Here is a 5,845-nt window from a genome sequence, read left to right as displayed (position 1 = left end):
CTTTATTTTGATACTTCAGTTTTTAAAAAAAAACCAAAAAAAAAACCAAAAAAAAACCTGGTACATAATATGAAGAAGTTTTGTTGAGCTTTGAGTTAGTTTTCAGTTCATCAAAATATTGAACTGGAAGTTGTCCCAGTAGACTGGTGTCTAATGTTTGCAGTTTCCCTTTTAGAGAGAGACCTGATTTTGACTTCTCTTCTGACTTGGTAAACAAGGGCTGAGTATTGTGTAGGAAGGATTATTATTGTGGAGACATGGTGGTCCCTACATGAATGAAAGTCACTTTGAGCAGACTGAAGAAAGATGCAGATCCAGCATGTGATCATCACATATTTCAGGTTGAATTTTAAATTAAACAAATTATGAGCCTTTCCATTGGCTGCCTGGAGAAAGTTCCCCTAACAGCTAAAATGGTTAAGCTGGCATCTTTTCTCTTATTTCATCCTTTCCCCTACCACACTGTCCCTCTCTCATCATGCTCTCAGTTGTCTGTATTCAGTGGGTTGTCTCCTGATCCACCCTGCATCTGTCCCTGTTTCCCTTCCTTCCCTCTGCAGTCTTTGCACATACACACCCCCAGTTTCCCATCTTGTCCCCCTCTCGTTCTCCTGCTCCTGACACTAACCTATCTCTTGAAAGCATAAACAGATGCCAACTTCCCCGAGAGCAACTTGATTGCACTCCCTTTGGCCTTTCTTTACTAAGGGGAGCCTGAGCCTGCACATATTGAAGGGAAATGGTCATACTCTTAACTAAGAGTAGCCTGTGGGCTCAGTCCCATGGAGAAAGTGGGAGATAGTGGCCATCAAGTGCCGTTCTTTGATTTTTCCCTGAAAGAAGAATGGTCTTGAAAGGATTATCCTCTAGCCCAGAGGTGGGCAAACTATGGCCCGCAGGCCACATCCGGCCTGCAGGACCGTCCTGCCCCAGCCCCTGAGCTCCTGGCCGGGGAGGCTAGCCTCCGGCCCCTCCCCCGTAAGTATGCTGCAGCGCAGGCAGTGCTCTGGCCTGCTGCTCCTACTGGGCAGCGCAGGGAGCGCAGCTGGCTCTGGCCAGGCGGCGTGCTCCTGCTGCTCTGAGCAGCATGGTAACGGGGCGGTGGGTCCCAGGGGGCAGTCAGGGAGCAGGGGGCGGAAGTTCTGGGGGGACAGTCAGGGGACGGAGAACAGGGAGGGTTGGGAGTGGGAGTCCCAGGGGGCCTGTCAGGAGGCGGGGGTGTGGATAGGAGGCGGGGGGGGCAGTCGGGGGACAGGGAGCGGGGGGGTGGGGTCCCAGGAGGGGGTGGTCAGGGGACAAGGAGCTGGGGGGTTTGGATGGGTTGGGGGTTCTGAGGGGGGCAGGAGCCAGGCTGTTTGGGGAGGCATAGCCTTCCGTACCCGGCCCTCCGGACAGTTTTGCAACCCCGATGTGACCCTCAGGCCCAAAAGTTTGCCCACCCCTGCTCTAGCCTCTGCTGAAAGATAACCTTTCAGTTATGAGAATAGTTAGTAAAATAAGGTAGTTTTGAAAATGAAGTCCAATCTACCTGTTTTACCAGATACTTTCACTTTCCGTAACATACTTTCCCTTTTTACAAACTTGTGTAGATAGCAGTCTATCATAGACAAGTTTCAGACAGACCAATTTCAAACACTGATTAAATTTATGAAAAGAAACGAAAGTAACTATACAGAAAAATAGTTTTCATGCCCTATACAGAAAAATAGTTTTCATGCCCTAATGCTGTCAAAAGGCTACATATAGAGAAACTATTTACTTAATGCCCCATTTCAAACCTGTTTCAGATTCCAGTCCTAGCTGTGAGTTGCTGACAATGCTTCTATAATATTAAGCTTCCATAAAATAGCAATACAGAACACTCAAATTAGACCCATAATCCTAAAAAGAATAGAGATCATCTACAATATCTTCCCAACCATGTTCCTTTGGAGATGCCTGGGAGAAAAACAGGTCTTCCAGGATGTTCTAGAGGTCACCAAATCCAGTCTCTGGTGAAACAAGGAGAAAACTTTATGCTTGGGAATGGGAGAATTAGAAAATAGGAGTTTCCCTTGATGACATCTATTAAAGTACAAACTCACATGAGCATTTGAATTCTAACTGGGGATTGGAAGACCAAGTAGGTCAGTCTACCAAAACTGAAAATTGCCAATTTAATGTTGGTGTGATTGTATTCATTCTTTAAAGCTGTCTCTCTTTTTCCCCGCCACTGTCTCTAATATACTTCCATCTGCCATTTTATTTCTTAACAACTTTCTTTTGTCTTTTGCATCCTCTCCTATGCTTCGTCTTCTATCCCCTGAATGCAGTTTATTTTGGAGCAGCTGTGGAGTGCAGAAATATTTAGGCTTCTCAATACAGGGCTGATGAGCAATTCCTGTCTGTTATGATGGAGGACGTTTAGAGGGAGTGCTAGATTTTTCACTCTACCTTAATTTAATGTTTGCGGTGAAGTTAAATAGCTTTGTCAGCTGGCCCTGCTAGTGTCCGCTGTTATCGTAACAATTTAGTTGTTGAGCTCTGGAATTTGAAACCCTACAAATTCACAGTGAGCAACAAATGAAGTAGAGGCATCAATGCAGTCATATGCACAGCACAACTGGGCTTGGGATTCGCCATTAATATGGAGGAGGGGCTGCAGGAGCTTTTGAATCCACACTTTGACATGGGTAAGAACTAGCTATCTCACTATCACTGGCTGCTTTAAAGTCTCCTAAAGTGGGAAACCTAAGCTCCTAAAATGCGTTTCATGGTCCTGCAAAACATTTTGAGTGAGATAGTTCCAGACTAGAAGTAGTATTTAGTTGAGTGTTTTTGAAGTTGACTTTATATAAAGCAGACTAATGGTACATACTTAATTTCAAATGTCTAGGACATCTACTTCAAAATCCATAAATTCATTGAAATCTGCAATCTCTCTCTCTTTTTCCTAACAGCTAGTGCAGGGGTGGCCAACCTGAGCCTGAGAAGGAGCCATAATTTACTAATGTACATTGCCAAAGAGCCACAGTAATAGGTCAGCAGCCCCCCATCTGCTCCCCAGTGCCTCCTGCCTGCTGGCAGCCCCCACCAATCAGCGCCTACTCCCCTACCCACTGCAATCAGCTGTTTCACGTGTGCAGGAGGCTATGGGAGGGAGGAGTGAGGGCATGCAAGGGGCAGGGGCCTTGGGGGAAGGGGTGGAGTGGGGGCAGGGCTTGGGGCAGAGCAGGGGGTTCAGCAGTGAACACTCCCCAGCACATTGGAAAGTTAGCATCTATAGCTCCAGCCCCGGAATCTGCCTAGGTAAGGAGCCACATATTAACCTCTGAAGAGCCACATGCAGCTCCGGAGCCACAGGTTGGCCACCCCGGGGCTAGTGTTACCCCAAAAGCCAAAATGTAGGTATGTCCATTTCAGATTCTGAATTATTTTCCCCTCCTCTTTCTTTCTCTCCTCCCCCCTCCCGCCCCCCACTTTCCAACCTGGCTTCAGCACTTTGCCAAAAGCTTAGTGTTAATTATAGCCACCCTCCTTCAGAAGGGGAGTTGTATTTACCTTTACCTCAAGGACACGATCCTTTTCCTGAGAGCATCAGGGATAACCTATGTAAGTACCTTTAGAGACTATGTATTCTTAATAAAATTGGACGCATTCAGACATCTTTCACTGAAGTTCATCCACTTGTCTGTGCCTGGACAGGGAGTGAGTGAGACTTTCATTTTGGAATACTTCTTGCTCTCCAGCATTTCCTTGCTCTGGTTTTGAACTTCACTCTGTGCCTAAGGTAGACTGTCCTTCATTGTCTTGGCCACTTTGCAACCTGTTTGGAGTTGCTAATGTGTCTCAGTCCTATTTTTAAAAGTGATTTAGGCATCTAGGAACCTAAATCTCATAGAAAATCACTTGGGATTAAGGATCTTTAGGCACTCTTGACCATTTTACCTTAATCTTATTTACAGTCCTGCACTTCTGTCCCCTAGGGCTTTCTTACTGGAAGGTTATATTTTAGCCTGCTTTGAAGATACTTTCTGAAATAGTCTCCTGCAGGGTAATACTATCCACTGAATGGCACAGCACATCCTGAATTTTCTTCCACACCCCAACCTCTCACAATTTATTCCTTGAGGAGGAATCAGTTGTGATGACCTGCCTACCTTAAGGATTTTTGCACCACTATATTGACATAAGCGGCGAAGAGTCCTGTGGCTCCTTATAGACTAACAGACATATTGAAGCGTAAGCTTTCGTGGGTGAATACCCACTTCGTCAGATGCATGTCGTGGAAATTTCCAGAGGCAGGTATAAATATGTATGCAAGAATCAGGCTACAGATAATGAGGTTAGTTCAATCAGGGAGGATGAGGCCCTCTTCTAGCAGTTGAGGTGTGAACACCAAGGGAGGAGAAACTGCTTTTGTAGTTGGCTAGCCATTCAGTCTTTGTTTAATCCTGAGCTGATGGTGTCAAATTTGCAAATGAACTGAAGCTCAGCAGTTTCTCTTTGAAGTCTGGTCCTCAAGTTTTTTTGCTGCAGGATGGCTATTAAATCTTTAAATAGCTTTAAATCTGCTATTGTGTGTCCAGGGAGGTTGAAGTGTTCTACAGGTTTTTGTATATTGCCATTCCTAATATCTGATTTGTGTCCATTTATCCTTTTACGTAGGGACTGTCCAGTTTGGCCGATGTACATAGCAGAGGGGCACATGATGGCATATATTACATTGGTGGACGTGCAGGTGAATGAACCGGTGATGGTGTGGCTGATCTGGTTAGATACTGTGATGGTGTCATTGGTATAGATATGTGGGCAGAGTGGGCATAGAGGTTTGTTGCATGGATTGGTTCCTGAGTTAGAGTTACTATGGTGCAGTGTGTAGTTGCTGGTGAGAATATGCTTACGGTTGGCAGGTTGTCTGTGGGCAAGGACTGGTCTGCCTCCCAAGGCCTGTGAAAGTGGGGGATCGTTATCCAGGATGGGTTGTTGATCACTGATGATGCATTGGAGAGGTTTTAGCTGAGGACTGTATGTGATGGCCAGTGGAGTTTTGTTGGTTTCTTTCTTGGGCTTGTCTTGCAGCAGGAGGCTTCTGGGTACAAGTCTGGCTCTGTTGATCTGTTTCCTTATTTCCTCGTGTGGGTATCGTAGTTTTGAGAATGCTTGGTGAAGATCTTGTAGGTGTTGACATAATTATGTTGGTGCAAATCCCTGTGTAGATGTACTGTGACTTACACTGTATTGGTGCAACTGAGGCCCTGTCTGCACTGGCAAGTTTTTGCACAGTAAAGCAGCTTTCTGTGCAGTAACTCCCAACACTGCCAAGCCACTCAGTGCGCAGAAACTGCGCCACTGTAGCACTCTTGTTTAAAAAAAAAAACAAACAAACATAAACTACCCTGACAAGAGGCATAGAGCTTTCTGCGCTGGGGCTACAGCTCTGTGGTGCCAGCGTAGACACCGTGGCACTTACAGCGCTGTGATAGGCATTGTGGGACACCTCTTGGAAGCCAGTTCTCACCTCCTGGTCATCCGTTTGAACTCTACTGCCCTGCCCTTACATGACCAACCGTCATTCCCAGCCCATACATTCCTTTGCAAATTTGAAAGTCCCCTTCCTGTTTGCTTGGTGGTCTGTGCAATGGTCTCTGCGCATCTTTCCAGGTGGCCATGCCTGCTCCACGCACCAGGCGATCCCCCGCTTGGAGCAATGCCGAACTGCTGGATCTCATCTACATTTGGGGAGAAGCGTTTGTGTAGTCCCAGCTGCACTCCAGCCATAGGAATTATACCTACGGACAGATTTCATGATGCATGTTAGAAAGGGGCCATGAGCGGGACACATTGCAGTGTAGGGTCAAAGTGA

The sequence above is a fragment of the Chelonia mydas genome, chromosome 2 (assembly GCF_015237465.2).
Source record: "Chelonia mydas isolate rCheMyd1 chromosome 2, rCheMyd1.pri.v2, whole genome shotgun sequence".
Lineage (NCBI taxonomy): Eukaryota > Metazoa > Chordata > Testudines > Cheloniidae > Chelonia > Chelonia mydas.
Note: the sequence above shows the minus strand (reverse complement) of the source record.